This window comes from Ooceraea biroi, chromosome 9 (assembly GCF_003672135.1).
Source record: "Ooceraea biroi isolate clonal line C1 chromosome 9, Obir_v5.4, whole genome shotgun sequence".
NCBI lineage: Eukaryota > Metazoa > Arthropoda > Insecta > Hymenoptera > Formicidae > Ooceraea > Ooceraea biroi.
The window spans coordinates 5,443,334-5,454,830 of record NC_039514.1 but is presented as its reverse complement, the minus strand read 5'-3'; the positions used below and the strand labels follow the sequence as shown (position 1 = coordinate 5,454,830).

The 11,497-nt window shown below is 42.0% G+C and overlaps 1 pseudogene; it reads left to right on the top strand.

Moving 5' to 3' along the window:
• Positions 1 to 8,522: 8,522 nt before the first annotated feature.
• Positions 8,523 to 9,066, top strand: LOC113562646 (annotated as a pseudogene).
• The last annotated feature ends 2,431 nt before the right edge of the window (positions 9,067 to 11,497 follow it).

Sequence of the window (11,497 nt, the reverse complement as noted above, 5' to 3'; positions counted from 1 at the left end):
GTGCAAAATCCTTCGTGCATGTAACAGATTTAACCTATCATATTTCCTAAAAGATTCTACCCGAGAAAACTTTAGTGGACAGTTAGTAAATCTTAAATGTGGCGGTGTTAACTTTAACTTTATGCAAGTTTTTAAAAATTTAATCCTGATCCGTGTCTTAATCTGCAATCTAAACAATCTAGTGCAATGTTTGATAAGATCACATACGAAAGAACCAAAAAAATATCTAATGAAATTAAAGAAATACATATTTCTCGCCTGCGTATAAACTTGCATAAAATTAAAGTAAAAAGAAAGATGATCCTTTTCCCGCCCCTTCTTTGCAACCTCTCCCACCAGCATTGCTCTGGATCATTAACTACGGATCATCAACGACGAAAACTCTTTCGTTTGCTCCTCGGCTCTGAATATATGATGGTCAAGAGCGCGAAGTGGAAGGAAGCGCCCTACGGAAGCGCCCCCCCGTGGGCGCTAAAAGTTTCAATTTTATAGCTCTAAACGTTGTGAGATACTGACAAAACAAAGATAACTATATCTGTATCATCTTCGAATGAGACGTTTCGTATAATCTGGGTCGAACGAGCCCGCCGAAGGCGGGCTCGTTCGACTCGACAATTATCGGCATTGTCTCTCGCGACGCTCGGACGCCTCGAGTGGGGATAGTATCACCGAAGTCGGAACTCTAATGCTAATGACATAATACGGAATATATTACACGAAAGATAGGTGCGAGCATACATCTATATATGTAGTAATAACATGCGTGCGTACGGCGCGGCGTCGTACTTTGTTCAGAAATTTCCAAAGTCAGATTAATTTTCAGAATTAATGTGCAGATCTCTTTTTAGTACCATAATTAAAGATAACAAGATCAAAGTGAATTAAAATAGCCGCAATGCGTATAATAAAGAAATATTGACTACATTTTGCGTAGTGAATGATTCTGCATTTATGCACAAGGTGACACAGAACATCTATTTATAAATATCAGCTTTGATTGTTGATTCTTTGACGACATGCATATGCTTGGACTTTGATTTACTTTGAACTATTTTTAAGACTGGTTGATCAGTATTGTTACGTCCAGAGACTGCACAGTTCCTTGCTTCCAAGGAATTTAGCGATATTTTTTAATTGTCGGTCAATGAGGCGACGCGTCGAGGCGGTCGCGTGCGATCAATAGGGCCCCAATGAGGGATTAGAAGAAACGATGACACAGCTGTGTCGGATCCGAGGAAATACCCTCACAAGAACCGTGGGTTGTGACGCACGTGTCCGGGCAGGCGCGATATTAGATCCGGATATCGAAACCTTTGGTCTTATTGATCAATTTATAAAAAACAAGCAACAAATTCGGTCGCGCGTGATTGTAGGCCCGCGGTGTATCACTCTTCCTGGAAGAGAAAATGATACAGCTGTGCCGGATCATCCCCCGGGTAGATACCTCACAGAAACCGCGAATCCGGCCACACACGTATCGGTGCTTCCGGCTTAAAAAGAAACCATCTGTGTAGACTGTTTATCGCCTCATAGACCAACCGATCATATTTGCGATTAAATTAACTAACGGCCCTCGAAAGGTGGTTTCCTGTAAATGCAGTTCCCGGAAAAGCTATCTCTTTTCCACGTCATCCCTATCGTATAAAAGGTGATGACCACTCCGGAGGGCAGCTTTTTCATTCTGTCCGTGTTCGCGAACGCAGCTCATCCATTTTTGTCCGTGACCGCGAACGTACCTTGTCAGCCTTAGCGAACGTACTTTGTCAGCCTTCGCGAACGACACAATTTTTCGTCAATAGTTTTGTGAAGTCAAGTGCCGGGCCGTGAACGTTAACTTTGGTGTGCGAGTTACATATCACCCAAGCAACTCGACGTGCGTTCGACCGCTACACCATCCATCCGACGGCAGTTCATTGGCACAAACGGATTTTTTAAAGTTTCAGCATACACCTGCAAACAAGTGAGCGTTTTTCTTTAGCTGTCACTCCTTTTTTTTCTTTACTCTTTGTCTTCTCTTCCTTTTGTTTGTTTATCGACAATTTTCATTCACATTTCTCCTTCAGCTTTCTTCTACCTCTTTTCTATACATTTCTCCTGGACTCATCCGGTATCCCCCTTTAAGTGTTTTCCGGCAAACGATCACGCAGTCCATCTCCCTCTGCGGGCGATCCAGCAGTGACCAAGCGTCGTTTCCTGGGGGCCATCCAACGACGGAGCCACCGCGTAAAAAGATCGCGACCGAGATCGATCCGCGGCCCCCCTCAGCGTGTTCGACCAGTTCATCGGTCATAGTATTAGATTCTTTTCGGCCTCCTTCCCCTGCCCTTTCCGTTCAAACAGTATCTTCCACCTCGCATCGGGCATCCCCTGATTCTTCCGTTCAGATACTGGAACCCCTATCCCGAACACCTTCCCCGTTCTCTGTCTCTTCAAGCGTCTCTTCTTCCGCACCCTCCGTTTCTTCTTCGCGCTCCTCTTTGCGTCCTTCAACCCCTTCAAGCGTCTCTCTCTCTTTATCTCCGCCTCCTTCTTCTCTTACACCCCCTTCGTGTTATTTCTCTATGTCCGAATCCTCTTCGCCAGCATCCATTCAAGTGTCACCTCCTAGCTCTCCCCGTTACTCTCCGTCTATTTCTCCAGCTCCCTCCTCCCTACGCTATTCGCCTGTGCAACCTGGCGATTTGGAGAATTTTGCAAATTCTCCTTCTCCTCCTCGTTCTCCGTCGCCCGTCAGGGATGACGACATAGTCGAAGAGTTCATCCAGCGTTCACTGGTGACTCTAGGAGAGCGATTCCTCCACATTTTCCCTCCAGTCACTCACCCTCTACCACCTAATGCCATTGTGATAGACCTAGACTTCTTTCCTATTCTCTCTCTTAGGGCCGCTCTTCGGCACACCGACCCAAACGTCGGGATCCCTCTGATTGTCAGAAGACACCTATATCCCATCCTGTTCCTCGCCTCTCTCCTCCGCCGGTATTTTTTTAAGTAATGATTAGTGTTAATATAGAAATAGATTTTAGAAATAGATCAGTCGCCGTAATTTTCATTTATATATTATTTTATTGGTTAAGTTGTTCTCCTTTAGTTTTTATGTTTTTTGAAATAGACTCAGTTTGGAAAATTGATCTAGGAAGTAAAGCGTTTAATTTCCGCTTATGTTTAGTTTTCAATTTGTAATTAATTATAATTTCCGAGTAAACTACATTTTCAATTTACACATTTTATAGACACAAAACAACACATACACTTTAAATTTCTTTCAACCAAATATGTTCTAGACATACTTTGTTTTCTTTAGAATAAAATGTTAACTAGTCACCGATGTATTATTCATTTTAATTCCCTCTGTTCATCTCCGCCTTCCCAGATCGTACGGGTCCTATCCCAGGTAAAAGGGATTCAGTTTCCCTGACCTAAAAAGGGACCAACGGACAGACCATTCCAGGACCTACGGTAAAATCGACCTCCGTGGTCGTTGACCTTAAAGCCGGAACAAGTGGTCAGTCCGACTCGTGCTTTGGGGCCTACCCGCCACAAGGTACGAGAGGCGTTCTGCTGCGTCCTCCCTTCGAGCTCTCCCGAGCTCTGGACGTAACAGTATATAAGCGTACGTATACCAGAGAACTGATTTTATTTCACAAGTTAAAGAACTCCTGTAAAGAAGACTGTGTACACTGTTAATTTATGCACATGTAAGTATTTATTGTTAATTTTTATTTCTTTTTTATACCTGTTATTGTTTGCTTTGATATTATGGACATGTTTTGATATTTTAAAAGTACAAAAGTTTGTTGAATTGTAAGGTTATGTTTATATATGTATCCAATATTCTGATCTTAAAAACACTTATTATGCTAACAGTAATAAAAAATAAATATAATTTTCTATCGGCTATCGAAAATATGTCTTTACATTTTTTTCTAAAATGAAATAGCGGTAATACTTAAGGAGACGGGCTTCCTCACCGATTTCCTTCTAACTTTGCAATATCGTTTATTTTGATGAGAAAATACGATTGCGAGAAGGAAAATCGTCGCTCTCAACTAGAAAGAAAGTTATCACCTACTGAAAAATGACAGTTTCGGGGTTAGGAAATCTGTCATACCGGCGGTCTACGGGCGTAGCGCATACTGACCGAGCATGCGCGGTAACGTTAAAGTGCGCAGAATTAGAAATGTTGCGTGATTGTCGCTATCCAATAGGTTTTCAATTCATGTGAAGCGAGGTCCCACGCAAAGCAAAGTTCTACATTGTAACTTCCACGCAGTACTTTTGGTCCCCTGAAAGTTTTGTTATATTTTTTATGTGGAAGAGTACTAGGTGACGGACGAAGCCCGTCTCCTCGTGCTCTTCCACCCAAGCATATATTTTCCCAGTATAAACTTTCTTACTTTAATATTATTAATTTTTTATACTGGGAAAGTATATGCTTGGGTGGAAGAGCACGAAGAGACGGGCTTCGCCCGTCACCTAGTACTCTTCCACATAAAAAATATAACAAAACTTTCAGGCGACCAAAAGTACTGCGTGGAAGTTACAATGTAGAACCTTGCTTTGCGTGGAACCTCGCTTCACATGAATTGAAGACCTATTTGGAATCGTACTAATTGTACTTCCAATGCAAATTAGTACGATTCCAAATAGATCTTCAATTCATGTAAAGCGAGGTTCCACGCAAAGCAAGGTTCTACATTGTAACTTCTACGCAGTACTTTTGGTCGCCTGAAAGTTTTGTTATATTTTTTATGTGGAAGAGTACTAGGTAACGAGCGAAGCCCGTCTCCTCGTGCTCTTTCACCCAAGCATATACTTTCCCAGTATAAAAAATTAATAATATTAAAGTAAGAAAGTTAATACTGGGAAAGTATATGCTTGGGTGGAAGAGCACGAGGAGACGGGCTTCGCCCGTCACCTAGTACTCTTCCACATAAAAAATATAACAAAACTTTGAGGTGACCAAAAGTACTCTGTGGAAGTTACAATGTAGAACTTTGCTTTGCGTGGAACCTCGCTTCACATGAATTAACAGATAACAGATAACAGATTAGGGTAGATTAGATTAGTAGCAAATACTTTTTAGTACGATAAATTAAATGATTTGTTAATAACTTACTTATTGGATAGCGACAATCACGCAACATTTCTAATTCCGCGCACTTTGTCACCGCGCATGCTCGGTCAGTGTGCGCTACGCCCGTAGACCGCCGGTATGACAGATTTCCTAACCCCGAAACTGTCATTTTTCAGTAGGTGATAAATTTCTTTCTAGTTGAGAGCGACGATTTTCCTTCTCGCAATCGTATTTTCTCATCAAAATAAACGATATTGCAAAGTTAGAAGGAAATTGGTGAGGAATCCCGTCTCCTTAAGTATTACCGCATGAAAATATAGGAAAAATATGTTTGTCTCATCATTGTTCAGTTAATTGCAAGAATTAATTGTTTGAAACTTTATGAACACTATTTTCTCCATATGTATCGTGTTTATTTAAAATATCTACTATGATTCACTACTCTTTGTCACTTCTCATGTCATTCTCTGATTCCACGTCTATACAAAAGAATTATTTTTTGTAGTCAATGAAATTTCATGATTGATGATAAGGCAAACGGTTGTAAGGATCTATTAAAATTATTTGGAACTTTGATCATTGAAAAATTAATTGTTTTCTATTTGCTTCAAATTTTAGAATATTTATATACTTATCTTGCTATTGTCACAACATACAAAATACAGAATTATTATACTATTTTGATGAAATGATTTATTCTGGATTCACTATATATCTTTGTCATTAAGAAAGGAAGAAGCAGCGTCAAAATTAACTTAAAAAGATCACTTCATTAATTATAAAGTGTGCATTATTTTTTATTTAAAATCAAAATTAGAAATACAAAATATTTAAGTTTAATATTTTTCAGGATGATGAATTTTAATCCATACAATGTAATAATGTTACTCTATGTAACATTCACTACTTTCAATTGTCACGTCCACCGCTACCGCAGAATTAAAAATTTCCTTTTACAATAACAATCTCCAGCGTTAGATTATATATAGTAATAATTACGAGCGCTAGATCATAAGGAAAAACACTTGAACAAATCCCAACGCCATTGGCCAAGTATTTGCACTAGTTCGAAAATAAACCAATCAGAAACTGGTACATATCACTAACACTATTGGACAAAACTTGGGAATTGGGCAAGTTCTTAGAGTAAGGTTTGGACAAGTTACTAAAATCCTAGTTCGGAACTAGACCAATCAGACAACGCTAGTTATAACTAACGTCACCAGCTCTAGTTCCTAGTTACAACTCGGAACGCCACCCGACAGAACTAGACAACACAAATCTCCGACTATATACTCGGAACACCCGCTGCGATCGCTCTCTTGTGCAGCAGCCGTCGTCGAGGTAACATCTCCAAACCTTCCTCGCATCCCTCCGGGGTCTAGTGTTAAATTTTATTTTCATTACTAACCTCAAAGTTTTAACCGCGAATCAACCCACAACCAAGTTCCATTTATTCAACCATTATTGTATCGACCACTATCATTACTATTATTTGTAACTAATAATTAAGCGTTTATAGATATCGCTACATTTATCGTAGATTCTTTTATATTTTTCACATCGTATGTAAACTCGACTTTTCCTTTCGAGAGTATTCAATTATACATATTAATAATTGTAATTACTGTTTATTTAATTTTCTCATCCACTCTTCCCATTTCCTTCAGCGAACTTAGTAACAAATAAGTGTGCGTGTTTTAAAATACAAAGTTGTGGCGCATATTACAAACAATCTACCACGAGAAGGACGACCACGAGGCAGCTAAACTAACCTCCAGATCCAGTAGACGCACGCTACGCTAGAGTTTTAACCTCCAAGACCATGTGGCCAGCAACGGCGAGTACAACTTATATTTACATTTAAGGCCACTGCTATATTGTTGCTTACGTAATTCAAACCATTAACTATTCACTTCGGTCGTGCCACCCTATTATTCGAGCCACGTGTTGTCGTGAGATATAACCTCAACGTCTAACCTCAACGTGTATTATTCGAGCCACGTGTTGTCGTGAAATATAACCTCTCCCGTAAAACATAACCTCTTCTTGGGCGAATAACGCCCTTTTCTTGAGCGGACGCTCGCTCACTACGACCTGGTTTCTAGACACCGAGAACTCCCCGTCAACATCGCGCCGGGAAGAAGAAGAGGGCAAGGATCGAAGCCCTCTTGCAAAAACGTCGCGAGGCCTTCGAAAGATTCTTGCTTGGCCTAACCGAGCCATCAATCGATGCATCCTCTCTGAGCGAAACTTCACCCAGCCAAACTACTATACTCCTCCGAGACGAGCCGTTGGCAACAGAGACCTGTACTCCATCCCCGGGCAAACGAACGCCTTTCCCGATAGGATCCGAGTGGTACGAGCCCATAATACCCTCTCGGCCCGATTTGGAAATCCAACAACTAAGAACGGAGCGACCACGGTACGCAAACGCTCCCCCACGACCAACCAATCCGGTCGATCGAGATCATCCGCCGTGCGCCTACACCTGAACCTCCAATTGAAGTCATCGACTTAACCTATGACTCCGACACGATCGAGGAATTTGAAACAATCTACCGTTCTCCCGAGAACAACTCTATCCAGCCCCAGGTGGTCACTATAGAGCGATTAATTAGAGTGATCACCACGGATCCACTAACGAACGAAATTATCACCACTGAATACCCTGAAGAAATGGAGTTTGCTGAATAAAATATAAATAGCGTAGACCAACTAATTGTAGCTCACTTTTATTCCTCCCTTCCTCCTCTATCGATAAATCACGGAGCGAATGACGCTCTCTTCGGAGCATGTGTTGCCCCGTCTCCCCCTCCCCTCCGACCATCGTAACCGAACAAACCTGTCGCAGAGACGGGCGTAGCATCGTGTAATGTGCCGTTTCATAACACGGAAATTCAACCTTTCTCAACCTACCCATCCTATTCTGCACTACCAATTGCGGTCCACCGCCGTTTCGTGCATGGAGTACCTAGCCTATTTCCACACTGAGAACAGAAATTTGTTCTGTTCAGTTTGTTTCATTAGCACCGTAACCCCCTCGGAAAAACTAATCTGTGAACACATACAGAAGCACGATCTGGTGGTGGGATTCACTCGGTATATTCCCACGTGCCAGGTTTGCAAAACCAATCTCGCAACATATTTCCCAGTGCTAAACTGCGATACCTGCACAGATGAATATTTAGCCCTGCTCGCGTTGTTACAAACAACAGGGGAGGATATCCTGGATTTCTCCGACCTGACCGTAGTGCGGGTACAAGGCGATTCCGTAAACACTTTTGCTCTCGAGCCCAACAACAACTAGGGTCGCGTTTCTCTACGAAACTACTCCGATCGCGGTATCCCGGGGAGAATTTTCGGATTCGTTAATACCCGAAAACAGCGATCCAGTCCCGTGTCATTGCCCGAGTTAATCAACAACCGCGGCCGGCCGGGACGTAACACAATCTTCCACAAAGTCCGTTAACGTCGGAGGAAATAGAAGTGAAAGAAAAAATTGAACGTATATTGCAAGAAATACAAATCGAAAAAGAACTTCAAATAGAAGTAGAAGAAACTTTAGATTTTTACAACGCATGATATCCTAGAAGCGGAAATGATTGATGTAATAAAGGATGCTGAAGATAGAGTATATCTTCCAGAAGAAATTAGTTGTACTTCTGATGAAGCAGCAATATCAAATGACTATAAACGACAAGCTGTGGAATACTGGAAAAGCGGTAAAACAAGATCAAAATCACTTGAAGGAGTTAGACAAAGGCTCAAAAAGGTTACATCGATACGGCAACTATGACGGTGGGAGAATTACCTCGGGGCAGGTGGTAGTAGATCAGACAAATTCAACAAAATTTTCAAATATACATTAAACTGTTTCACTGAAGCATTGGAGAAAGGAATCATTATTCATGATACTAATATTGCTCGATGGGCTTCTCGAGCACAAAAAGTAAATGCGCCACGTTTTAAGCCTCAAACTCGTGGGTAAGAAGATTCAAATAATAGCAATATTTTTGTTACGGCTTCGACATCAGGTAAATTAACATCTAAACATGTAAAAACTTGGTTAAAGGAAGTGTTTCTTCCAAATTGTGGACCACGATCCATATTATTATTAGATTCATGGAGTGGACATTGTCCTGATATAGTTGAAGACACTAGACCAGATTCTATAATAGACTTTATTATCCTAACTATTCCGGCTGGTACAATGGGACAAATACAACCATTAGATGTATACGGCTTCCGATTATGGAAAAATTTTATTAAACTCTTTTCTGATACTATTATGTTGTTAGATCTTGACATTAATCTTCATGCTAGAAATAATATCTTGAAATTGCAATCATTAACGTACCATCAATTCTCGTCGCCCCGGTTTCAAAATTTATTTAAATATGCGTGGGTTTAAAAGTGGATATTTACAAAATAGACCAACAGAATTTCAGACACCAGTTGAATATTGTTTCAAAAGTAATGCAAAAGTAAAATGTGATATTTGCGGCGAAATGGCTATAATTACTTGTGTTACGTCCAGAGAGTGCACGGTTCCTTGCTTCCAAAATATAGCGATATCTTTTTTTCATTGTCGAACAATGTGGCGCGACGCGTCGATCCGGTCGCGTGTGGTCAGTAGGGCCCCAGTGAGGAATTAGAAAAAACAAATGATACAGCTGCGTCGGATCATCTCCGAGGAAATACCCTCACAGGAGCCGCGGGTTTGACACACGTGTCCGAGCAGGCGCGATATTAGATCCTGATATTAAACCCTTTGATCTCTAACGATCATACTTGAATTAAAAAACAATAAGCCGCATCGCAACAAATTCGGCCACGCGTGACTGTAGACTCGTGGTGTCAGTTTGGGATATCGCTCTTCCGGGAAGAGAAATGATACAGCTGCGCCGGATCATCCCCGGGTAAATACCCTCAGAGGAGCCGCGAGTCCAGTCGCACGTGTACCGGTGCGAGACTTAAGAGAACCATCTGCGAACGACTTATCGCCTCATAGACCAACTGTCGATACCCGCAATTAATTAGCGAACGGTCCCCGAAAGGTAGTTCCCGGAAAAGCTACCCCTCTTCCACACTATTCCCATCTTATAAAAGGCGATGACCACTCCGGAAGATGGCTCATTCATTACTGTCGGCGTTCGCGCTCATAACCAGTTATCTCATGTTATCAAACGTTTATCCCGGTGTTGTGCGGAAGTTACGTTCAGTGTCTAGTACCAAGTTTCGTTCAGTGGCAAATACCAAGTTTACCAAAGGTCCAATTGACACTTTGGTCACTGTCCTACACGCACTGCAGAGGCAGAAACTTCCAACCGGCCAACATTTCATTCATCAGTTCGCAAACGGAATCCTGCAAACAAGTAAGCGAATTCTCTGTTTGATACTTTTCCTCTTTCCTTCTTTCCCTTTTTTACTCTGTTTGTTAGTCTTCGCCGACAACTCTCATTCTCATTTTCCTTTTCTAGTCTCTTTTACCCTTTTCTATTCGTTTCTCCTTTATTTATTCCGTTTGCCTCTTTTTAAGTGTCTCCCAGCAAAAGATCCCGGAGCGCGTCTCCCTCTGCGGGACCGTTTTGTACAGTTCAAGGGCTGTGGTCTGGGGGCCACCCATCGACGGAACCACCGCGTAAAAGGAGCGCGACCGAGACCAATCCACGGCCCCCTCTGCGTCATCAACGTCTTCGTCGATCATAATATTAGATCCTCCTCGGCCTCCTCCGTTCAAATCATTTCTTCCCCTTCTCATCGGGCATCGCCATCCTCGTCCATCCAAATTTTGGAACCTTTATCCCGATCACCTACTCCGTTTTCTGTTTCTTCGTCTTCTTCCGCTTCCTCCACCTCTTCATCACGCTCCTTTTTCCGACCCTCAACCACTTCAAGTGTTTCTCTTTCTATATCCCCTCCTCCTTCTCTACACCGCCACCTTCGTGTTATTTCTCACTTTCTGAGACCTCATCACGGGCATCCATCCAAGCATCACCGCCTAGCTCTCCGTCACTCTCCTCTATTTCCCCAGCTCCGTCCTCCCGTCATTACTCACCAGTCCAACTTGGTGATTTGAGGAGATCCCAAAGTCCTCCGTCCGCCGTTCACTAGTGGCTCTCGTGAACGGTTCTCCACATCTTTCCTCAAATCACCTATCCCCTTCCACCTGATGCCTCGTCCTAGACCCGATTTCTTTCCCATCCCCTCACTTCAGGGTCGCCCTTCGGCACAAGACCCAGCCGTCGGATACCCCTCATAGTCAAGGGACACCTTTTTCCTATCCTGATCCCTGCCACCCTTTGCGCGGTATTTTAACTAATGATTAATGTTAATTTAGAATAAAATAAACATTGTTAGTTCTAATTATTAGATAATTACTATAGTTAATTACGATCTGCCAAATAAGCACTCAAATA